The sequence below is a fragment of the Zeus faber genome (assembly GCF_960531495.2).
Source record: "Zeus faber genome assembly, chromosome: 21".
NCBI lineage: Eukaryota > Metazoa > Chordata > Actinopteri > Zeiformes > Zeidae > Zeus > Zeus faber.
Window position 1 is genome coordinate 3,592,505 of NC_137208.1, and position 26,478 is coordinate 3,618,982.

The 26,478-nt window shown below is 41.5% G+C and overlaps 4 gene segments (V, D, J or C); 2 read left to right on the forward strand and 2 right to left on the reverse strand.

Moving 5' to 3' along the window:
* Positions 1–5,299: 5,299 nt before the first annotated feature.
* LOC307246744 (Ig kappa-b4 chain C region-like) lies at positions 5,300–6,139 on the forward strand. The segment is given in 2 exons: positions 5,300–5,388; positions 5,744–6,139.
* A 907-nt stretch (positions 6,140–7,046) lies between these two features.
* On the reverse strand, positions 7,047–7,537 carry LOC307246403 (immunoglobulin kappa variable 4-1-like). The segment is given in 2 exons: positions 7,489–7,537; positions 7,047–7,381 (listed from the first exon to the last, which is right to left on the reverse strand).
* Positions 7,538–20,138: 12,601 nt separating this feature from the next.
* LOC307246404 (Ig kappa chain V region K29-213-like) lies at positions 20,139–20,629 on the forward strand. The segment is given in 2 exons: positions 20,139–20,187; positions 20,295–20,629.
* Positions 20,630–21,591: 962 nt separating this feature from the next.
* LOC307246405 (Ig kappa-b4 chain C region-like) lies at positions 21,592–22,340 on the reverse strand. The segment is given in 2 exons: positions 22,292–22,340; positions 21,592–21,935 (listed from the first exon to the last, which is right to left on the reverse strand).
* Between the last annotated feature and the right edge of the window lie 4,138 nt (positions 22,341–26,478).

Here is a 26,478-nt window from a genome sequence, read left to right on the forward strand (position 1 = left end):
TGAAGAGGTTTATTCGTCACATACATGTACAAACGTTCATACATATGTGCAGGGAAATGTCAGTGCAACGCACCCGGAGATCACGCACAATATGTTCTCGACTGAACACAACAGCTTCCTAATTTCTACTTGGCCAACTAACTGAAACTAGCTGATTCCCAAAATGTAATGCAGTAAGTAAATAGAACAATATAGATTTGAATAAAATAACTCCAAAATAACACAGCGTGGGGGTACAACATAGAAAAAAAGGGAAACCGATTTAATAGAATTAACCTGGAATTTTGTTAAAATAAACCGACAACTTGCAACGTTTGGGCTCAAATGGGCCCCCAGCGAGTCATTTACGGTCAAGCACCAACATGTCCCCAAACCATCCCGGCTGTCAGCACAATTAAAACAATGTGATTACGCTTGTTTCCAGCAGCTGACTGCACCGTGCGTAACGGTGCCACTCCCCTACGCGCGTGCGCACTGCAGACGCTCGCTCCAAAACGCTAGCTGACGTCACGTCACGTCACGTATAAGAAACAGTATAAAAGGACATAGAATTTAAAAAGCAAATAAATTGCATACATAGAATGCATCAAGTAATAAAAAATAGAATACATCGAACGTATCAATTTAAAAATAAGAATACATTGAATGCAAAAAGTAAAGAAATAGAATACATAGAATGTATAAAATCAAGTCAAAGTGTCGGTGCAGTGCAAGAAATGAACATCCGGTTGAGTAAAGGGCAAACGAAGGAGACCTCAGCCTTGATTTAAACGAGGTGAGAGTTGCAGCAGAGCTGCAGTTTCCTGGGACTTTGTTCCAGATATGTGGAGCATGACAAGCCAACGCTGCTGCTCCGTGTTTAGTGTTGACTCTGGAGACAGAAAGCAGAGCTGCCCCAGACGACCTGAGCGCTCTGGACGCTTCATCGCGCGGCAGGAGATCACAAATGTGTTTTGAAATCAGTTGCTGGACGTTCAGGAAGCCGATGTGAAGACGTGACAACTGGAGTGATGTGACCCACGTGGTCGCTCTTAGTGAGGAGCGGAGCAGCAGCGTTCTCAATCAGCTGTCTGATCCATGTTTTAGGGAGAGCTGTAAAGGCAGCGTTACAGTCGTCTGGTCCACTGAAGATGAACGCATGGACACCTCTTTACAAATTCCACTGAGGAGGAAGTCCTTGAATACTTCATATGTTCTTAAGGGGGAAGTAGACTGACTTTGTACTTGTTTTGATGTGGCTGTTGAAATTTAGGGCCGAGTCCATAACGACACCAAGTTGTCTGTCTTGGTTTGTGATTTTTAACATCACCCGTTGAAGCCGAGCGCCGACTTTTAGTCCTTCTTCCTCGGCTCCAAAAACAATGACGTCAGTTTTGTTTTTGTTTAATTGGAGAAAATTCCATCTGTCAAATTCAATTCTATTAAGACAAAAACATAAAACACTAAAGAATCATCGCAACATAATTTTGACATAACAAACATGACTCTGCACTCAATAAGACAAGATATTCAACGTGATTTGATGACATCTGGTAAATATTATAATATAAAACAAATATATGTAATTAATGGTAATAATGCAGACCATAATATCAATTTATAATTTAATAGAAAATGAAGGCAGTAAAATCAAATCTCTTTAAGCAATGCTTGTTTTATTCACAACCTGGATGGAAGATCCTTGTTAGATCCGAGCTTGAAGAGGTTGGAACGATGGGCGACGGCAAGGCAGAGGGAACAGAGCGACCGTCCGCTCAGCTTTTCCGCCTTTTTCTTCTGTTGATGTTGATATTTCATAACTTTGTGATGTGTTGGCGTCGGGCTGGGGCGGTCGGGACCGGGGAGGATCCGGGGGCGGTCGCCGGTTCCAGCAGCGTATCAGGGGAGGGCGGGTCGCACGGAGGCTCCGGCCTCACTGGGTCATTGGTTTGGGGGGTGGAAATAGTCCTCCATTTTGTTTTCCCCTGGAACCCTCTTGTTGACTTGACTGCTCCTCCTCTTCTTTTTGACTCAATTCACATTTGCTCTCGACATCCACAAGTGTTGAGATTCATTTGTCGGTGGGATTAATATTGGGCACAATTATATAAGAATGGGATCGATCCTAAACAACCCAACACGACTGATGATGTCATATGATAGGGTGTGTGTGTGTGCGTGTGTGTGTGTTTGCGTGTGTGTGAGCATGTGTGTGTGTGTGCGTGTGTGTGTCAGTGAGCGTGTGTGTGTGTGCGTGTGCATGTGTGAGCATGTAAGTGTGTGTTTGCGTGTGTGTGTGTGTGTGTGTGTGCGCATGTGTGCTACCAACCAGCTGCCTCAGTGGTAGAAAAACTTCTCAGACGTGGAATTCCTCCAGTGAAAGTACACACTTTGACACAAAACCATTCTGGTAAAACGGTCGAAGTACACGAGTACTTGCTGTCAAATGTACTTAAAGGGTTAAAAGTAGTGTCCTGAAGTACAGGAACATTCAAATTCAGAAGATTCATTTGTCACATACATATTGCGTTGTGCATTCAACCTGGAGTGAAATGCTTTTTGGCAAACTCCCAAGACTGTGCTGGGCATAGTACAAGAATGAAAGAATGAAAATGTGGTGTTGTCGGGCCCTCGGACACAGACACAGGCAGAGATGTTGTAAACACAGTAGTTTACTGTAGAGAGTGGACGGATGTAACAAGCCGGGAGCAGATGGACCCACGTCATGACAGAGGCTCTGCTGTGTGTGTGTGTGTGTGTGTGTGTGTGTGTGTGTGTGTGTGTGTGTGTGTGTGTGTGTGTGTGTGTGTGTGGGGATGGGTGATTTACCTGTTGCTCGTTGATTGCTCTGACCAGCAACAGGCCTACAGCCACCCTGATGCCGGGCCCAATTACCTAGACCCAAGACAGGTGTGGCTCTTTAAACCACACCGCAGAAAATACAAGTAATTTAAAAAAATATGAATCTATATAAAGCATCAAAAAGAAAAAATACTGTATCTGTTCTGTAAATACTTTTTGTGTTGGCTTTTTGGGTGGCCTTAAGATACTCGAAAACTCACAAAACTTTGCACCCACATCAGTAACATCGGTAAGTTATTTGATATTCTATGGGTCCCGTGCATGGGTGTGGCAAAAATTGCCGACCACGCTCCTTATTAAAAATTTCAAAAAACCAAACCTATTCACTTTTTTACACAAAACTCACAAAATTCGGTATATGTAACATCACTAGACTAAAAAAAATATATTGACTTGCCATGACCTAAACCCAAAAGGAAGTCAGCCATTTATTGGATCAACTTCAAACTTTCTGAGTGTCTACAAGACACCTTCATGATTAAAAGTTATTAGAAATGTGAATTTCTAATAACTTTTGAATTTCATGTTCGAAAAAAGGCACTGTTTACGTGCCTTTTTTTCTCGTAGTTTTTTGGTCATTCTCATGCTCTGTACTTTCGCAAACTCCTCCTAGCCGATTTATTGGGTCCCTCCGACACTTGCACTTCGAGGACCCGCTGCTTGCAGCTTTAATTTTATTATTATTATTATTCTAGTCTTTATCCGGCCGTAAATGCCTGGTGCTCAGAAACCGTGAAACCCACAGACACGATACTAAAGAATTGTATTCGGGGCTATACAGACCTGCTGTGATCCAAGTTTGATGAACATCACACAATACCTGTAGATAGAGTAGTTATTAAAAAAAAAAACATTCCAGTAGGAAGGAACTGGAACTGGCAGAGCCGAGGCACCAGAAGTAGAGGAGCAGAGCGCTTTGTGACATCATCATCCTATTTGCTATATACAGTATGTGCAGGGTGTGGCACTGAAGGGGCTTTCATAGGAGGCGGTGCGCTCTAAACTCCATTGGTGTGTACTGGTTGCTACGCCCAGGATTTGCTCCTGTCCAAATAATAATAATAGGTTAAGAAAGCTCTCTAAGTTTGTATCAGGCTGAGACAAGAGACAGCAGGAACTGATGCTGCGTTCCATGGGAACTCAGAAATTGTAATTTGTGTCCCCCCCCGCGAGCCCCGGTGAAGCTATGAAAAGTTCACAGAGTTTGAGTCAGTGAACACATTATTTGTGGTTAATGGGGCGTTTCCAGTTTACGTTTTGTAGTAGTACGTTAGTTGTCATTTATTTACGTTTTTTATCGTTTAATTGCGATAAAATTAACTTTTTTTTTTTAGCTTTTTCTTATTGGTGCAATTGCTGCAACTAATCTGGACCCCATGCATTGCTGCCTGCAGCTGTATTATTTAATTATTATTATTATACAGTATATTATATCTCATTGCATAATAACAGTTTACTTGCGTCAGCCTTCGTCAGGCTCTCTGCTTCCCCTCCAGCAGGAAGGCTGCACTCCCCTGTGTAACGCCTGTGCTGTATCACCCCTCCACATGGGGCAGAATAGATTTAGATGACTGGATGGATAGATAGGTAATATTCATTAGACCTGAAAACATTACAATAAACCTGTTTATCAACAATTCACATTCTGTCAAAAATAGAAAATTGTGCAAGTGAGAATATATATAAGTATAAATAATAAATATAAGCATATGAGAATTTCATACAGTCATATAAGCATTTCACTAAGTCATATAAGATTTTCACTAAGTCATAAACATTTAACACAGTATTATGAGCATGATCACCTGAGTTTATGATAATTTATTCTCAAGCAGGTGAGCTACGGTAACTTGTCAGGCCTGGGAACTCTGGGTGTATTACTACCAACGACCAAAAGATGGCAACACAGTTCGGATTTATTTTCTTATGTGAATTTTTCTTTAGTTTGTCTGAGAATTCTTAGAATGAAGTCCAAATGATTATTAAGATCAATTGATATCTGAGATGAATTCGAAGATTAATTTCAAAATTGCTCTCAGAACTCTGATTATTTAAAAAATAATTCTCAGAATTCTGAGCTAAATCTCAAAGCTCATACTGTTTTCCTAATAATTCACATGGCAATAATACATGGCACATTTTCTTTCCATAGCAACTTATAAAACAGGGTAAAATAGTTATTTAAGGAGGGATATAAAGATCCAATCAATGAAAACACAACGTCATAAAGCGGAAATGAAACAAAACCGATTTTTTATTTTTTATAATTTTGTTCCTCTTTTTGAACACAGCACTTTATGAACATGTCTCTGGTCACTCACACACGACTGTATTTTCACTAAATATTTCATGAAATCAAAGTGTAGCAGCTGTCCATCTACATCTGTACATGCATCTATACAAGTAGAGCTGTACGGGAGGATGCACAGTGTTTGTTCTCATCTTTAAAATGTGTTTGAATGAGTGTGATGAGGTTTTTGTGCAGCTGCTGAATGAGGATGTTTCACTGTGGGACGTTCGGCAGCGGCACCCGACTGGACGTCGGAAGTAAGTTCCCTTTAAATGCTGGAATTTAGTCTTTTTTTTCTTATTATTGTTTTATTACATATTTATTTAAAAATTTTAAATGTATCCATAGATTTTTTAATGATAACTTTAGCTCAGACCAAATACACAAAAATGACATGATGGATGAACTCTAGGTTGGTTAATATTAGACTACTTCATATTTATCTTTATTGTGTGCTGCCATATTTGCTGCTATTTTTAGATTTATTGCATATTCTCCTTTTATTTTGTCTAATTTTTATTCTTATAACTTTATTCTTATTATTATTGCCTATTTTGCTGCAATTTCATTTATCCATCCCTCCCTCCATCCTGTCTTTCTCTGTGTTTCCAGGTGAACGCCCGCCCACCCTGACCGTCCTGCCCCCCTCCTCAGAGAAGCTGGCCTCAGTGGCGGGGTCCGCCACGCTGACCTGCCTGGCGGACGCCGGCTTCCCCTCCGACTGGAAGCTGAGCTGGACGCTGGACGACAGCAGCGGCACCACCACCGCGTTGGGCGGAGCTTCCAGCGCCGCGACCCCCGGGACACCGCAGGGGGGCGAGGGCAACCTGTACCGCTGGACCAGCACCCTGACCCTCAGCGACCGGGAGTGGGCGGCGGCGGAGCGGGTGACCTGCCGGGCCCAGCGGGGCTCCCAGACCCCCGTCACCCAGAGCCTCAGCCGCCAAGACTGCTGAGACCACCACCACCCGTTGCTATGGCGACTACTTCCACTTGTGTATTGATCCCTACATAGGCCGAGCCCTAACCCACTAGATTTCAGACAATAAAGACAATAAAGATCTCCTCCTTGAATTCAACTGGTTTTATTTGGTGATATTACAGGTGGCTCTGTGGAATACTCCCTTCTGATTGGTCCAGAGCAGCCAGGTCGGTTGTGGGTTATTTCTGAATAACGACCGCTTGGTTTGACCTTTTCCCTCGTCTCGCTCCGCCCACATGCTAATGCTAAGGCCGGCTGGTGGTGATGGAGGACTTGAAGGAATGAATGCAGATATGTCCAGTTGAAGCTGAATATCAGTAAATAGTTTAGTGCTAAGTGAGGAGATGTCACTCTGAAGGGGCTTATTTGACCATGATGCCCGGCTGCACACACCGCCTTGTTATTCATACTTTTAAATAATATAAAAAAACACTTTAAATGTGTTTTAATTTATTTAGACATAAAATGTCTAAATATTGTAAAAGTTTAAATAATGGATGAAAACCCTGAATATTTAGAATATTAAGTCGTGAGGCCTTTGCTTACAAAAACAGGAGCATTTGAGAAACATTTTCGTTAAATATAATTTAACGAAATCTTAAGAAATATATATTTTACTATTTTATTTTGTAAAAAACTATTCATGTATTTAATAATAATAAGAAGAAGGATTATTTTTATTTATTACAAGTGACTCTTAAATACCGAAGGCATTGAGGTTTGTGCTGAACAACAACATAATATCTCACTTTAAAAAAACAGCTCAATGCCTGAATAAAACAAAGATTTTCACAATAAAGAACTAAATAAATATTATTGATCAATAATTCCAAAATAAATGAAATACCTTGGTTTCTTATCCGCTGTGTCGTTAAATCCCTGAATGTGAGCGCTGGTGTGTGACGCCAGGGGAGGTTTTTGTACGAGCCTGTATCACCGTGTCCATGTCCAGACGCTCTGGGGGTAGTGGAGACTCTGGCAGTAGATATCTCCAGAATCTTCTGGCTGGACGTCGTTGATGGTCAGCGTGAAATCCTTCCCGGATCCGCTCCCGCTGAATCGAGTCGGGACGCCGGAATGAAGTTTTGTTGTGATATATACCAGGAGTTTTGGGGGCTCCCCGGGGGTCTGGAGGTACCAGTGCAGATGATCTCCGTTTGAATCTCGGTATACGTCACTGCTGACCTGACACCTGATGCTGACCGACTCACCCGGAGATACAAACTTGCTCTTCGGCGTCTGGGTCAACACGAACTGCCCATAAGACCCTGCAAGGAAATGGATCCAAAAAAGAGCCATAAGACCCATTGTGTTGTTACACTTCATTGAAAGATTCAATTCATGGGCTTCAGAGTCAGATTTGTTTTGCTCTTACCGTGGAGCCAGAGGGACAGCACCAAGCAGACGATGGACGTGAAGCTCATGGCTGCTCAGCTCGATGGGTCGATTCCGTCTAGAACCGGGATTCAGAGTCACCGGCTCTTATTTAAAGGCCTCGGGGGGCAGCGAGGCGTTCACATGCAAATCAACGTGTTTTGACTGCTCCTCTGAGGCGGTGGCTGTGAGGAAGAAAACTGCAAACTGCACAATTTGGAACTTTTTCAGGTTCGACGTGTGAAATGTCAAATGTTGGTGATTGTTTTATCAGACGATTAAAAGAACATTTCAACTTTTGCTTCCAGACAATATTATTATTATTCAATATTTAAAACATAATTTAAAAGATCGGTTTGTCGTTTTTCCACCCACGTCTTTTTAAAAGCAGGAAACTCACATTAGTGTCAGAAGGTCTTACATTGCTTTGCCATAAAAAGGGTTATTAACTGGTCTGTCCACCCTCAAATCAGCTGTTTTGGCTCCATCCAGGCCAAGGCAAGGCCCCTGTGACACCTGCATGAAGGTGGATCTGTGTCCAGATACGTTTTCTGGACAATGAGCGGATCGTTCATCCAACGAGTCGAAACTTTTCCATTACAAACACAGTAAGCCAGAGCTAGGTGGAATAAGGCAGAGTTAGGCGGAGTAAACTGGAGTTAGGGGACGTTTTCAACTAATTTCTCCAGAACAAGGAGCATGTGGTGGAGGCTCTCTGCAAAGCCAAATTCAAGTTACCCAGACACCAGAAGATCCACATTTCAAAGAAGTACCGCTTCACCAAGTTCCTTTCTCACCAATGTTACAGAAAATGTGTAGGGATTGTATGAACATGTGTATTCCTTATCCAGATAAAACATCCAGATACACATTGTGTTTTAATGGCAGGTTAATGGAGCCCAAGAGACTGGAAACAGGAAGTTACGTTACAACCTTCTGTAGCCAACATTGTAATGTTTTCAAAACGTGTAACAAAATGAAAATAAACAAAGAGACGTGGGGCTCTATTGCCAGTTTCCTGTTTTCAAAAAGAAGATTAATGGAAGTCTTCAACATTTGAGCCATTGCACTGCAGTCAAGCCCATTGAGAAGCTGCAGCAGAGTGGTAAGTTCCTCCACAGTACAGCGTTCAGCAAGGTTGTTTCTATGAACAGTTATAAATAAATCAGAGGAACCAACATTTTAGATACTGGGTTGAAAAAATGGCGAAAACTATAATCCTTTAATTCTAAATTCAGCCTCTTTCAGGCCCCTAAACAGGAAACAGGAACTTGATGAATACATACTCAAAACTTTATGAGGTGTGGTCAAAACACTATGAGGGACACTTAGATATTTACATTAAAAACACATCAAGAAGTGTGTGAGTGAACGCTTCTTGTTGTTCTACTACATCCTATTAATATGAAACTTTTAGCCTTTTTTGCCACACTACTCCTCCCAGAGTAATTGAGCCACGTGGACGTGAAAGACATCAAATGGAGCTGCTCGGTCTCCACTCGCAGGCTACCACTTTGTGGGAGGATTGGACTGACGCTTTCTGAGAAAATCCCCTTTGTCATGGTGGCTCCGCACAGGTGCTGCTGAGGGCGTGGCACTTCCTATTTCTAGAAGCACACAGGGGGGAGGGGCCAAATGGACTGACAGACAGACACTTGTCTGATAGTAGGACAGTCAGGGGGCAGTGGCTCAGGCGGTAGAGCAGGTAGGGTGCTGAAGTGTCCTTGAGCAAGACACTTAACCCCCAACTGCTCCCTGGGCGTGGCTACGAGGGTGGCAGACCACTGCCCCTCGATATGTCAGATACTAGGATGGGGAAATGCAGAGAACTCATTTCCTCCAGAGGGATGAATATACTCTATGTCATTATTATTAGTAAAATAAATCTTATCATATAATAATAACATTATATTACATCAAATCATATAACCTGAAATAATTGGCAGACACTGGTGAGAAAGGCGAGGCAGCGTCTTTACCACCTCAGGCAGCTGAGGAAATTCCGGGTCTCTGTGAGGATCCTCAAGTCCTTCTACTGTGGAGCAGTGGAGAGCATCCTGACAGGCAACATCACTGCCTGCTTTGGGAACTGTACTGCTCAGGACAGGCGGGCCCTGCAGAGGGTGGTGCGTTCAGCTGAACGTACCACTGGAACTACCCTCACCTCCCTGCAGGACTTATACACCAGGAGGTGTAGTAGCAGAGCCGGATCATGAAGGATCCTCACCACCCCAACAACGGACTGTTCCAGCTGCTGCGGTCAGGCAAGCGCCTCCGCAGCCACACAGCGAGAACAGAGACGAGTTTTTTCCCGCACGCCATAAGAACTGTCAATGCTGACCTCACCAAGGGTCCTCACTGAGCCACACACACAGGCTCCACTACCTTCGGTACTGTATGTAGCATATTGTACCGCATACGGTGTCACTGTTCAGGGTTGTTCGGTGATACCGTATTGCTGAGCCGTACTGTTGTATACTGTGCTGTATTATCCCACAAACACTACCTCACTTTATTCACATGCCACTTTAATGCACATATCTGAATATATACATAATTGCCTATCCCATATACATAAGCCTATTCCCTTTATCTATTCCATTTTATTTTATTTTATTTTATTTTATTTTATTTTATTCTATATATTTTTATTTTATTCTATAAGTATTCGACTTACTCTATTACGTTTTAGGAATCAGTTAGTTGGTCTAGTAGAAAGAAATTTTCCTAGGACATATTGTGTGTTTCACCGGGTGCGTTACATTACATTTTACTCCATATATGTATGAAAGTATGTACATGTATGAAAGTATGTATATATATGTGACGAATAAACCTCTTGAATCTTGAATCTTGAATCTAATGTAATCTGAAAATAATGTAATATGTAATTATATAAAATGGATAATAATAAAATACTATTTAACAATCTGATAAAAAAAAGATATTAAAACATATATTATCTGATAGTAATTGACTTCTGATAATAAAAATAATACTAATACACATAATAAATAGACACACTAACGGCCACACAGGGACACTTTACACATTTTCTCCAGGAATTGTCAAGTTTTAATAGACAAGACTTTCAGCGTGGAAGTGTAAATGATGGAGCGGAGCTGCCAATATTCATATTACTTTTCATGATATGGTTTGGAGAGGAGGGTAAAGTGTATAAAAATGAAGATATGAGTCACCGTGGGGACGTGAACATCTGCTGGAAGACACAGGAGACTATTCTGGGCCGAGCCCAGTTATTCAACCCTGAATATGCAAATATGACTTTCAAGCCCAGAAGTGGCCTTCTCCCAGGTGGATACTCTGTGGTTTCCATCCCAGCCAGGTGTGCACACTGGTGCGGTGGTGACTTTTAGCACTTGGAGTGTTCACCCAATGACATCTTATAGAACATAGATCATAGATAGATAGAGACTTTATTCATCCCGGAGGGAAAGTACATTATCCCAACAGGTCAGCAGCAAAATCATAATAAAGCAAAACAATTAAAATATTAAAAATAAAACAGCAATATATGGAAACATTGGAAAATATATGATAAAGACTTAATTGTACACACTTTTAATATAGCAGTATACACTAAACCTAAAGATAAACAATAAAACTATAACATATATATATATTTATACAACCAAAAAATAAAATAAAAAATCAAAACTAAAAGATAAAATGGAGAAAAAAAAGCTATAAAAAAATCTAACATCCTTAACAACACGTTGAAATACAGGGTGACGGAGACAGATGAAAATAACATAGAAATGGTGATGTACGATAAACCTGATATAAAGATAAACAGCCTCAAACAGTAAACAAAATGTTTGCAATAATAGTTTTTAATGAAGGAGTTATGGAATTATAAGGAGTCCTGGAATTATACAGAGTTACGGAAATATAATGAGTTATCAAATTATAATGAGTTATGGAATTATAAGAAGTCCTGAAATTTATACAGAGTTATGGAATTATAATGAATGTGGAATTATAATGAGTTATGTTATTCTCATGAGTTATGGAATTATAAGGAGTTATGGCCTTTCCCACAATATGGCACATTGTACTATAGCTCTGGCGTTATTGAAGTAATACAAAAATTGAGACGCAGTTGAGAAGATAAGTCTGTGGTGAGGTTCTCTCTCCCTAAAATGTATTTTTATACAGTATACAGTATATACTGGATATTGAAACACAGTGAAGCCCTTAGTGCAGACATTCTCAACCTGTTGGACACCGTCATCTGGTGGTCTGTGCGGGTACTGCAAGTGGACGCCAACTCAAAATACGCAAAATACAGTATAAAGATTTTGAGGAAAATATATTTTTTTTCTATTAAAAATGTACAAGTGCAATTCATTGTATTTTTGTTTGGAACTTAACATATTTTGACACAAACATGTGTGAGATTTACATTGCGTTTGAACACAGCATCATTGTGAAAGGGCCCTGACGCATCACTAGAAACAGTCTTTGTCACACAACAACACATGCTTTGGATGGTGGCTGGTGAAATGGTTCCTCTGCATTTAACCCATCCTGGCTTGTCCTTCCTCCGGGGCCACAGCCAGGAGCAGTGGGCAGCATACGTGGACGCGCCCGGGGTAAGATAACCCGCCGAAGCACGGTGCCAACAGCGCCCCAGGCGGGAATTGAACGCGGGACCTTCTTGCTGTGAGGGAGCAGTGCAATGCACTGCGCCACCGTGTCCCTACATCACTACATTCGTGGTGTGGAGGGCAGGTCCCTCCAATTTTAGTTCCACTGCAATGTCTCCCAGTTTCCTTTAGAATGGATTTTGAAGTCTTCTTACTCATATACAAAGCTCTAAATGGCTTCGGACCTGCCTGATATCACACAGAATTGTCACCTCATTATACTCCGTTTCCATCTACAGTCTGACATTGCCTCGACTCCAATCCATTTCCGCTGGGGAGTTTGATTTTCCCGAACCGTTCCAGTATTTAAATCTTGTATGTTATTGAGGTGTCTGTTTGGGGGGAAGAAGTCACTGAGTTCCCAAAAATTAGTTATAGTGTGGTAATATTATTAACATATGTGGTTTCGAAAGTTATACGGAGAATGGCAACATTAGACCGTGTACGTTGGAGGCCCCAGCGAGGAGAGAAGTGGAAATGTTTGGATTTATGTCTGACAGGGGCTGAGCTGAGACCTATGGATTGGAACCAGATGTGTTATGTTATCTCTGTACAACTATAAAAGCCATTTTTCTGGCTCCACTCGAGAGAGAATATATCTGGCTCCCATCTCTCCCGGACATCCATGGCAAATCTGGTTTGATGCTGTTCTTACTTGTAATAAACTTATAATTATAATCAAGTCAGCATCAGCGGAGACTCCTTCTTCATCAACACATCAATGTCATCAAGAAACTACATTATCATAACATAAAAACTACAGAGTAGTTCAAAATGACAGTAGACGTGTTTTAAAATATATTCAAAGGGAATGTTGTTCACCGTCAGCGATGCGTGCCACCATGTTGCTGTGATGTCAGGTTTGTTATCTTGGGAAACTTGTGAGCGAGCGATGGGCGCTGAAATTTCAACATGAACAGTCTTTACATTTTTCAAGTACAAGGTTGGATTTTTCAGAGTTCCGACTTCAATGGAATGCAGCATTAGCTATTCTACATACATGTGAGAGGATCCTTTACTTTTCTATATTTCTTTATTATAAAGCAGACTTATACCCCCCAACAAGGCGATTACCAGCACTTATTTCTTTCCACTTCAAGCACTGCTTTGGTGCCTTCTGTGTGGAGGTGTGTGGAGCCCAGGGAAGCATTAGAGGCCTTTGCATGTGGAGGGGAGGGCGTGGTGCTCTGCTTGCATTGTTCAGGTTCAGATGCTTTCACACCTCTCCTCTTCACACCTCATGGTTACTGGAGGTTGCAGCCAAGTCTATTATCCTGGAAGGCTTGGTATCCCGGTCCTAGTTTCATGTCAGAGTTCCAAAGATGTCGATATAAGGAGAACTTTGATATTGTTCCATTTTTTGGCAAATCTGGTTTGATGCTGTTCCTACTTGTAATAAACTTATAATTATAATCAAGTCAGCATCAGCGGAGACTCCTTCTTCATCAACACATCAATGTCATCAAGAAACTACATTATCATAACATAAAAACTACAGAGTAGTTCAAAATGACAGTAGACGTGTTTTAAAATATATTCAAAGGGAATGTTGTTCACCTTCAGCGATGCGTGCCACCATGTTGCTGTAATGTCAGGTTTGTTATCTTGGGAAACTTGTGAGCGAGCGATGGGCGCTGAAATTTCAACATGAACAGTCTTTACATTTTTCAAGTACAAGGTTGGATTTTTCAGAGTTCCGACTTCAATGGAATGCAGCATTAGCTATTCTACATACATGTGAGAGGATCCTTTACTTTTCTATATTTCTTTATTATAAAGCAGACTTATACCCCCCAACAAGGGGATTACCGGCACTTATTTCTTTCCACTTCAAGCACTGCTTTGGTGCCTTCTGTGTGGAGGTGTGTGGAGCCCAGGGAAGCATTAGAGGCCTTTGCATGTGGAGGGGAGGGCGTGGTGCTCTGCTTCCATTGTTCAGGTTCAGATGCTTTCACACCTCTCCTCTTCACACCTCATGGTTACTGGAGGTTGCAGCCAAGTCTATTATCCTGGAAGGCTTGGTATCCCGGTCCTAGTTTCATGTCAGAGTTCCAAAGATGTCGATATAAGGAGAACTTTGATATTGTTCCATTTTTTGGATTTCAAGGTACCCCAGACTTTCAGTACTCAGTCAGGTTCAGTGTTATTCCCTGGTGTTCAGCCTCATCAGTGGAGAAACAATCCTTGGGTCAGAGTATCCTTTCAGGTAATTGTGTGCAAAAACAAGTTTTTAACACCTGATTTTGGATGTGTGATGAAAGTATGTTCAAGTTGGTATAATCCTCATTAGGTCCTTGTTAAAATATTGAGATTTATTCCAATTTAAAATGTATTTTCTGATTTACAACAGAAGTTTCAGGAGCTCAAGTGAGCATGGCCTCCGCTTTATAAATAAATAAATAAATAAGCCAATGACAAAAACTAAATATCCAGATGGAATATCGGACTATTTACTTTAAATTATAATATTATATAAAATAATATAATAGAAAATCAAAATACAAATGTACACATTAATTATTCTCACTTTAAGTGGGGAAACCCATTTCAAAAACCGACTGAATATTTGGGGTCAAAGTTGTTTGGTTTTTCACTAATATCTGCTCCATATGTGGATCGATTTGGATGAAACTTAAAACACAAGATGCTTGTGACATACCGGTTTAAACGACACCTCAACCGTGTTCATAGTTTATGGCATTATTGTGTTCCAGATACTTTTAGCCGGGTTGGTCATATTTTGGCGTAAAAGTACTACTACTACTACACAGCGTAAACTGGAAACCCCCCATTAACCACAAATAATATTATGGGGGTCTATTCATACAGGTAAGGGTTTAGGGAGGGAGGCGGAGTTTTTCTGGTCACGGTGCGCCGACATGACGTGAGTTTTATTGTCCATTGCAATATGTGGCATGCGGGCCACAATTATATATATATATATATATATATATATGAGAGGAGTCTAATAATTGGGGGCAATAATCGTCCTCTTGGGTGCAGGAGGAATGGCGTTCCTCTGCTGGGCTGCTCACGAGCCTGTGCGCCGATCTCCTCTGTAAGACAAACAAAACGTTAAGAAAACTCGCTGCCCCAAGTCAAACCAATCATTGGGCTGATTCAAGGCAGCTTGGTGGACGCGGGGAAAGGGAACCGTGCTGTCGTCCGCAGCTGGTGCTTGACCACGTCCCTTTTGTCCGCCACAAATATGTTTACTTACTCAAACTCTTAACGTTTCACAGCTTCACCGGGGGGTGGCGCTTACCTTTTGATTGGGTGGGCTGAGTCACAGCCACCGCCGGGCTCGGTGTGTATCGGTTGCTCAGAGCAGATCCTGTGTGGAGCAACTGAAACACAGCAATGGAGGTGAGAGAGCACCGCACCCTGTGTGAAAGCCCCTTCAGAGTCATACCCTGCACACATATATTTTAATGTTTGTAAAGTTAAACGCCTGTGTTTGTCAGTTGTGCACAGAGTCGGACCACCAGCACCACCCGGTTGTTCCTGTGGAGGAGGAATATGGATTGAAGATGGCTCAGCTGGGGAAGGCGGGGTCTCAAGTCCAGCAGATGATCCAGGAGAGACGGCGAGAGATTGAGGAGATAAAACTCTCAGTGGAGAAGACACCGGCAGAGAGGAAGCTTGATTCAGACAAGTGACACCTTGTTTTAAAGCTCTGATTCTTCACTTTCAAATGACGTGAAAGAAATCAAACGGCACAAAAGTACTTAAAATCTGCGGTGGGACACATATTTTACAATACAGCCACTTAATTTGTCCACTAGAGCGCAGAAGACAGTGCTGGAGTTGTGCCAAAAAGTGATCGTCCCCAAAAAAGTGATTGCAGCATCTTCGTTGTCACTGAAACGTTATATGTGCATCATAATGACATGGTTTAATTTATGAGGGTTATATTTCAAAGACCATAGCCCACCCAGTCCTTTTTACCCGTTGAAATGTCTTTAAAGGGCCAAAACTAGTAACATGTTTTCCCCTTGCCAAAAAGTGATTGCAGCTTCTACCCTGTGACTGAAAGGTTGTTTCTGCCACAAAATGACTTGTTTTCACTATTGATGGTTATATTTGACAGGTTATAGACCACACAGTCCATTTTACCTGCTGAAATACATTTAAAAATGGGAATGGTTCGGGAAAATGAACTCCCCAACGGAAATCACATTACATTTCGCAGACACTTTTATCCGAAGCCACTTACAATTATTCAAACACCGACGGACACAGCCATCAGGAGCTAAGTGTCTTGCTCAAGGACACTACAGCATGCTAGCAGGAGGAGGCTGGGCTCAAACCAGCAACCTTTAGATTACTAGACAACCAGCTCTACCTCCTGAGCTACCATCCCCTACAATGGGTTCAAGTGGAGGCAATGTCAGACTGTAGATGGAAACGCAGTACAACAAGGTGACAATTCTGTCTGATATCAGGCAGGTCCGAAGCCATTTAGCCATTTAGCTTCTACATTTCAAAGAAGACTTTTAAATACATTCTAAAGGAAACTGGGAGCCATTGCAGCGGAACTAAAATTGGAGTGACGTGCTCTCGCTTCCGCTTTCAAAAGCAAAAGACGTGAGCCCACGTCAGTCTGTGAGGAGGGTAATTGGGGATGTAAGGATCTAAAAGTGAACTGTGTTGTGAATGTTGTGATGCGGTGATGCGTCAGGGTCCATTCACAGTGATGCTGTGTTCACATGCATTCAAACTCAACCCATGTCAATCTCACACACATTTGTGTCAAAATATGTGGTCTGGAATATTTGGAAGTGCTTTTTAATGTAAAAATGTATATATATTTTCCTTAAAAATCTTTATACTGTATTTTCCCAATGAGTTGGTGTCCACTTGCAGTACCCGCACAGACCACCAGATGACGTCGTCCGACAGGTTGAGAATGGCTGCACTCAGAGCTTCACTGGGTTTTATTTTCCAGTATATACTGTATAGTTCAAGTTCAAGTTCAAGATCAAGGGATTATTTGATACATACTGTATAAAAATATTTATTTTAGGGACAGAGAACCTCGCCACAGACTTATCTTCTACACTGCGCCTCAATTTGTGTCTTACTTCAACAATATTTTGATACCATGTATTTTGTAGTTTACAACGCGAGAGCTATAGTACAATGTGCCAAATTGTGGAAAGGGCCATAACTTCTTATAATTTCATAGCTCATGATAATTCCATGACTCCTTGTAATCCCATAACTTCTTATAATTCCATAACTCCTTATAATTCCATAACTCCTTCACTGAAAACGGCACAACCACCAGAATGTGAATTTGTTCATGTTGAAGTGTACGTTTACTGTCAATATATTTGGTTTATAGGCTTATTGCAAACATTTTGTTTACTGTTTGAGGCTTAATATCTTTATCTCAGGTTTATTGTACATCACCATTTCTATCTTACTTTCATCTTTCTGCATCACTCTTTATTTTAACTTATTGTGAAGGACCTTATATTTTTATGGCTTTTTTTCAGTTTTTATCTTTTAGTTTTGATTTTTTAAATATTATTTTTAGGTTGTATATATATTGTTCAACATGAGATTTAGTGTATCCTGCTATATTTTTATTGTGTACAATTAACTCTTTATCGTATATTTCCCAATGTTTCCATATATTGCTGTTTTATTATTAATATTTTAATTGTTTTGCTTTATTATGATTTTGCTGCTGAGCTGTTGGGATAATGTACTTTCCCTCCAGGATGAATAAAGTCTCTCTCTATCTATGATCTATGTTCTATATGTCATTGGGTGAAGTGCTAAAAGTCACCACCGCACCAGTGTGCACACCTGGCTGGGATGGAAACCACAGAGTATCCACCTGGGAGAAGGCCACTTCTGGGCTTGAAAGTCATATTTGCATATTCAGGGTTGAAAAGCTGGGCTCGGCCCAGAATAGTCTCCTGTGTCTTCCAGCAGATGTTCACGTCCCCACGGTGACTCATATCTTCATTTTTTTACACTTTATCGTTCTCTACAAACCATATCGTGAACAGTGATATGAATATTGGCAGCTCCATCATTAACACTTCCAGGCTGAAAGTGTTGTCAATTAAAACTCGACAATTCCTGGAGAAAATGAAAAATGAAAGTGTCCCTGTGCGTTAGTGTGTCTATGTATTATGTTTATGAGTATTGTTATTATTATTATCAGAAATCAATTACTATCAGATTATATTGTGTTTATATCCATTTTTTTAATCAGATTGTTAAATTGTATTTTATTATTATTAATTTTATATTATTACATATTACATTGTTTTCAGTTTACAATTATTTCAGGTTATATTATTTGATGTAATATAATGTTATTATATGATAAAATTTATTTTACTAATAATAATGACATTAAGAGTTAAAGGGGGTTAAGTGTCTTGCTCAAGGACACTTCAGCACCGTACCTGCTCTACCGCCTCAGCTACTGCCCCCGACTGTCCTACTATCAGATAAGTGTCTGTCAGTCCATTTGGCCCCTCCCCCCTGTGTGCTTCTAGAAATAGAAAGTGCCACGCCCTCAGCAGCACCTGTGGGAGCGTCAGTCCAATCCTCCCACAAAGTGGTAGCCTGCGAGTGGAGACCGAGCAGCTCCATTTGATGTCTTTCACGTCCACGTGGCTCAATAACTCTGGGAGGAGTAGTGTGGCCAAAAAGGCTAAAAGTTTCATATTAATATGATGTAGTAGAACGACAACAAGTGTTCACTTACACATTTCTTGATGTGTTTTTAATATAAATATCTAAGTGTCCCTCATAGTGTTTTGACCACACCTCATAAAGCTTTGAGTATGTATTCATCAAGTTCCTGTTTAGGGCCCTGAAAGAGGCTGAATTTAGCATTAAAGTATTATAGGTTTGCTATTTTTTCAACCCAGTACCTAAAATGTTGGGTCCTATGATTTATTTATAACTGGTCATAAAATCAACCTCGCTGAACGCTGTACTGTGGAGGAACTTACCACTCTGCTGCAGCTTCTCAATGGGCTTGACTGCAGTGCAATGGCACAAATGTTGAAGACTTCCATTAATCTTCTTTTTTAAAACAAGAAACTGGCAATAGAGCCCCACGTGTCTTTGTTTATTTATTTTTTGATACACTTTTTGAAAACATTACAATGTTGGCTACAGAAGGTTGTAACGTAATTTCCTGTTTCCAGTCTCTTGGGCTCCATTTACCTGCCATTAAAACACAATGTGTATCTGGATGTTTTATCTGGATAAGGAATACACATGTTCATACAATCCGTACACATTTTCTGTAACATTGGTTAGAAAGGAATCCGTTCATGAGTTGAAAACGTCCCCTAACTCCAGTTTCCTCCGCCTAAATCTGCCTAACTCCCCCTAACTCCATTTAACTCTGCCTAACTCTGCCTTATTCCACCTAGCTCTGGCTTACTGTGTTTGTAATGGAAAAGTTTCGACTCGTTGGATGAACGATCCGCTCATTGTCCAGAAAACGTATCTGGACACAGATCCACCTTCATGCAGGTGTCACAGGGGCCTTGCCTTGGCCTGGATGGAGCCAAAACAGCTGATTTGAGGGTGGACAGACCAGTTAATAACCCTTTTTATGGCAAAGCAATGTAAGACTTTCTGACACTAATGTGAGTTTCCTGCTTTTAAAAAGACGTGGGTGGAAAAACGACAAACCGATCTTTTAAATTATGTTTTAAATATTGAATAATAATAATATTGTCTGGAAGCAAAAGTTGAAATGTTCTTTTAATCGTCTGATAAAACAATCACCAACATTTGACATTTCACACGTTGAACCTGAAAAAGTTCCAAATTGTGCAGTTTGCAGTTTTCTTCCTCACAGCCACCGCCTCAGAGGAGCAGTCAAAACACGTTGATTTGCATGTGAACGCCTCGCTGCCCCCCGAGGCCTTTAAATAAGAGCCGGTGACTCTGAATCCCGGTTCTAGACGGAATCGACCCATCGAGCTGAGCAGCCATGAGCTTCACGTCCATCGTCTGCTTGGTGCTGTCCCTCTGGCTCCACGGTAAGAGCAAAACAAATCTGACTCCGAAGCCCATGAATTGAATCTGCCAATGAAGTGTAACAACACAATGGGTCTTATGGCTCTTTTTTGGATCCATTTCCTTGCAGGGTCTTATGGGCAGTTCGTGTTGACCCAGACGCCGAAGAGCAAGTTTGTATCTCCGGGTGAGTCGGTCAGCATCAGGTGTCAGGTCAGCAGTGACGTATACCGAGATTCAAACGGAGATCGTCTGCACTGGTACCTCCAGACCCCCGGGGAGCCCCCAAAACTCCTGGTATATATCACAACAAAACTTCATTCCGGCGTCCCGGCTCCATTCAGCGGGAGCGGATCCGGGAAGGATTTCACACTGACCATCACCGACGTCCAGCCAGAAGATTCTGGAGATATCTACTGCATGGGTCATCACGACCTCCAGAGCGTCAACACATGGACACGGTGATACAGGCTCGTACAAAAACCTCCCCTGGCGTCACACACCAGCGCTCACATTCAGGGATTTAACGACACAGCGGATAAGAAACCAAGGTATTTCATTTATTTTGGAATTATTGATCAATAATATTTATTTAGTTCTTTATTGTGAAAATCTTTGTTTTATTCAGGCATTGAGCTGTTTTTTTAAAGTGAGATATTATGTTGTTGTTCAGCACAAACCTCAATGCCTTCGGTATTTAAGAGTCACTTGTAATAAATAATAATAATCCTTCTTCTTATTATAATTAAATACATGAATAGTTTTTTACAAAATAAAATAGTAAAATATATATTTCTTAAGATTTCGTTAAATTATATTTAACGAAAATGTTTCTCAAATGCTCCTGTTTTTGTAAGCAAAGGCCTCACGACTTAATATTCTAAATATTCAGGGTTTTCATCTATTATTTAAACTTTTACAATATTTAGACATTTTATGTCTAAATAAATTAAAACACATTTTAAGTGTTTTTTTATATTATTTAAAAGTATGAATAACAAGGCGGTGTGTGCAGCCGGGCATCATGGTCAAATAAGCCCCTTCAGAGTGACATCTCCTCACTTAGCACTAAACTATTTACTGATATTAAGCTTCAACTGGACATATGTGCATTCATTCCTTCAAGTCCTCCATCACCACCAGCCGGCCTTAGCATTAGCATGTGGGCGGAGCGAGACGAGGGAAAAGGTCAAACCAAGCGGTCGTTATTCAGAAATAACCCACAACCGACCTGGCTGCTCTGGACCAATCAGAAGGGAGTATTCCACAGAGCCACCTGTAATATCACCAAATAAAACCAGTTGAATTCAAGGAGGAGATCTTTATTGTCTTTATTGTCTGAAATCTAGTGGGTTAGGGCTCGGCCTATGTAGGGATCAATACACAAGTGGAAGTGGTTGCCATAGCAACAGGTGGTGGTGTTGGTCTCAGCAGTCTTGGCGGCTGAGGCTCTGGGTGACGGGGGTCTGGGAGCCCCGCTGGGCCCGGCAGGTCACCCGCTCCGCCCCCGTCCACTCCCGGTCGCTGAGGGTCAGGGTGCTGGTCCAGCGGTACAGGTTGCCCTCGCCCCCCTGCGGTGTCCCGGGGGTCGCGGCGCTGGAAGCTCCGCCCAACGCGGTGGTGGTGCCGCTGCTGTCGTCCAGCGTCCAGCTCAGCTTCCAGTCGGAGGGGAAGCCGGCGTCCGCCAGGCAGGTCAGCGTGGCGGACCCCGCCACTGAGGCCAGCTTCTCTGAGGAGGGGGGCAGGACGGTCAGGGTGGGCGGGCGTTCACCTGGAAACACAGAGAAAGACAGGATGGAGGGAGGGATGGATAAATGAAATTGCAGCAAAATAGGCAATAATAATAAGAATAAAGTTATAAGAATAAAAATTAGACAAAATAAAATGACAATATGCAATAAAACTAAAAAATAGCAGCAAATATGGCAGCACACAATAAAGATAAATATGAAGTAGTCTAATATTAACCAACCTAGAGTTCATCCATCATGTCATTTTTGTGTATTTGGTCTGAGCTAAAGTTATCATTAAAAAATCTATGGATACATTTAAATTTTTTAAATAAATTTGTAATAAAACAATAATAAGAAAAAAAAGACTAAATTCCAGCATTTAAAGGGAACTTACTTCCGACGTCCAGTTGGGTGCCGCTGCCGAACGTCCCACAGTGAAACATCCTCATTCAGCAGCTGCACAAAAACCTCATCACACTCATTCAAACACATTTTAAAGATGAGAACAAACACTGTGCATCCTCCCGTACAGCTCTACATGTATAGATGCATGTACAGATGTAGATGGACAGCTGCTACACTTTGATTTCATGAAATATTTAGTGAAAATACAGTCGTGTGTGAGTGACCAGAGACATGTTCATAAAGTGTTCTGCTCAAAAAGAGGAACAACAAAAGAAAAAACTGAAAAATCTGTTAAATTTGTTTAATTTCTGCTTTATGCCTCTTTTTCTTATTCTATGTGACGTTGTGTTTTCATTGTTTTCATCTTGATATGAAGGGTATGAGCATAGGCTGTAAAGGCGGTGGTCTAGGGCACCAATCACCACTGGGGGCACCAAGCCAAGAAGAGGAAATACATATATACATATATATTTTGCAATACAAAATATAAAGATGTTAACTTTTATGTTTTAAGATAAATACAGTTTTTGGCCGCCCCAAATTGGAAAACACACAAGGTACAGAACGTAGTACAGTGTGTGTGTTCTGGTTGTGCAGGGTTCCTCCCCTCGCTGAAGCGGCTGCTCAGCACGCCATCCTACTTCCTGCTGCTCTGCGGGAGCGTCCTGAACTTCAACCCCTTCATCAGCCTCCTCGCCTACAAATACAAGTACACGGAGCAGCAGTTTGGGCGGTCTGAGTCCAGAGCAAACTTCCTTGTGGGTAAAGACACGAAGTCCAGATGCACCAACACCGTGTGAAACAGGGCACCGTCATTAGAGAGCAGCCATATCTCCAATACTACAACCTGACACCAAGGGACAAAAGATAACGTGGTTTTCAGCCCGAAACAGTGTTAGATGTTTATAGTATAAAAAATGATGATATGAATAAAATCATTTTCCTTTATTACAAGTGGCTCAGATGGAAAAATGTAATCCCACTCAAATGTAAGGAATTAGGTCTATTCCTCACCTGGCCACCAGAGGGAGCTCCCTGGGCTGAGCACAATGTTTCACAAGTATAGACATCTATCATTGTTTCTGTTTGGGCTAAAGTGTTTCGTGAGGTTGTGCTAGGAGCCAATAAGTGGGATTTAATGATGAAGCCCATGGCTGCCTTGTCTTTTTAGAGCCAGCACTACCAGTACATTCACGGCACCTCAGAGGAGCTTACACACCGTGGGTGAGTGTAGCTCATATGGGTAGAAAGAGCAAAATAGAGCCCTCCTGCAACATCTGGAGCTTCTAGCTTCAAACCATGAAGTTTTATTCTCAAATCCACTTGACCCTGGAGGGTTTTCATAAAAATCAGCTGGAGGTAGGAGCAGAGCATCAGCCTGCAGGTGGATGACATTGTGACTTGTTTTTCTAAACAGTCACCATCATATCAAGAGAGGCCACTGAAGATGATCTCAGAGAAGCTCCGCCCAGCAGGACTCTGTGGTGTGACGGCTCCAGACGCTGCCGTCACGGGTTCCAGTCCTGACCTTTCCATTCCAGTCACTGCTGAGGTTCCTTTAATCGGATGAGTGGAGGAGGCAAAGGCACCTGGAAAGACTCAGCGGCTCAAAGAGATGAGCTGCTGGACCAGTAGCTGGGGCTCAATGCCGAGTTGGTTTTTGGAATCCGGGCCCCGGAGACGTCTTTAAAAGCTCCTGTAGAGCAGGGCTGAGTGTGAAGGGGACCTGGTGGCATGATGCTGCTGTTAACACAGACCCTGGATATGTCTGCAGACATGAGGTGGCCGGTTCAACTCCCTCTCAGTCTCAGTAGCTGGATCAACCGAATACAATCCCTCTGGGAGTGTGTTCCCTGACATAACGCTGTACAGGGGTTTGATTTTGAAACTCTCTCTTTTACCATCAACATGACACTGACATGTTAACACATCTTACCACCTTATAACCGCCACGATTATAAGAAGGCAAACCTTGTACAGGGTTACAAAATAACTCGGTATCATCCGTCAGAACCTCTAATGCCTCTGCACAAATAAGCAGAGGCTCGGTTGATCACATTTACACAACTGTCGAACAACATTAAGAGTTTGTTTGGCCTTGTTAAGTCTGGATTTGAACCTATGATCCAGACCTCACACTGAGCTAAACCTTCTGTTGTTCTCAATAAACAGTTCTAATGGCACCTAGTTGGGTTTCGGGGTTCAGTCAAATTCAAATATCTATTTTACAATTTGGAAGCAGCTTTTTGGTAACAGATGAAGACAAAAGAAGAGAGTTTTAAGAATTACGATGGTTCCTGGATGACGCTGTGCGGACACAAAAGAAAAAGTTGCTTCCTTCAATGGTTCTTGGAACTTCCTGTGGTGCCAAAACATCTTCTTTGAATCATTATAGTTTCCAGGGTTTTGTAAACCACAGCCCGAGTTACAGTTTTCCGAGTTTCATTTAAACGCAGCACTGCCTCAAGTTGTCTGTGTAGATGCCGTACTCACAAGTGGCTGGAGGGGAATGAGTTTATATATGAGTTGTATAATAATAATAATTATAATAACATATATAGCTGCAGGCAGCAATACACGGGGTCCCGTGTATTTATTTTAGGTACGAATTACAGTTTTCTTGATAATTTTGTGCAATGCATCACAATTTTCTTGATTTATAAACATTGTGGAGTTAAGTCGTGTAGTTACACACGTCATTTCATGAATCTAACGTTTGTCAATACGTATGAAACAGTTCCAGCTCAACGACATGTCAAACATTGATTTTAATTTATGATTTTGATATAGATGTATGAGAAAGGTCAGTTATAAATAATTGTTCCAAAATTGCTGAGTTTATAGTTTTGATGTTTTTTTGTAAGTGCAAAATAGATTAATTAGTAAATGAGTACAAAAAATGCCAAAACAAGTCAGATAATTGTTTTATTAAACAGTTGTCCAAAACAGGGAACTGTTTATAAATGAAGTTTCTCTAAAACAATAGTTTATTTTTTATTTTAAACCAAACTTTCTCATTGTCATAACTTACCTTGTTGTGTGTAATTGTGAATGCGGGGATGTTTGGAGCGGAGCGAGGGACTCCCTCTGACCGCGTCAGACCAGACATCACTGAAAATCGCTGATTCTTTTCTTTCTTTCTCCTATTGCGGGAGCCGCGCTGGGCTCAGGTTGGGAGGAGGGTGAGTTCAAGTACTAGTTGTTGTTTGAGGAAGACCCGCTTCATCAGCTCTGGGGGCCTCATCCCCGCTGCGCGTTGCCGACCAGAGAGCGGAGGAAGCACCGGCACTCCTGCTATACGATTTGCTGTTGGTGTCACATGGTTGTTTCTCAGCTCTGTAAGATTGGATGTTAGTGTCACATGGTTGTTTCTATGCTGTACGATTGGCTGTTCATGTCACGTGGGTGGTTCTCTGCTGTATGAGTGGCTGTTCATGCCACATGATTGTTTCTCTGCTCTGTACAATTGGCTGTCCATGTCACGTGGTTGTTTCTCTGCTCTGTATGTTTGGCTGTATCTGTACCATGGTTGTTTTTCTAGTGTCCAATTGGCTGTTCATGTCACGTGGTTGTTTCCCTGCTGTATTATTGGCTGTTTGTGTTGTGTCTTTGTAGGTAGAGAAAAACAGACTCTCTAAACTGGAACTGGTACTGGTACTGGTAGAAACTACCAATTGCTGTTGATTTTTGGCTCCCGACAGCAATAGAGAATGTTTGCAGCTTGTGTCAGCTTTTATTTGGGTTTACTTTCACTTTTAATATTCCAGGGAAGTTGTTGTTCTAATTAAAAGGAAACAATTCTGTTCATCACATTCAGTTCAGCCACGGTCCAGGGACTAGTGGTACTGGTATATAGTTGGTGCCTTGCTCAAGGGATTTAAATCGAGGGCACCAGGGTGCCTTGATTCAAATCCACATACTGTCACTGAGTTGAAGCGATAGCGTCTGTGGTCACTGTGTGGAAAGCTGCGTTCACAACATGATGTTTCGCTGATGGATCATTGACATTCGCCCCCAAATCTGTCTCTATCACCATGAAGAAAACACTACTTCTAAAAGTTTCAGGACCTTTCTTCACTTGCACAGCAGCAGTTTCACTCCTATATGTGTGTTTGTGATTCTCATTAAAAAAGAGGAAGTAAAACCATGTTTTACGTGTAAAATCAATCGATTGAT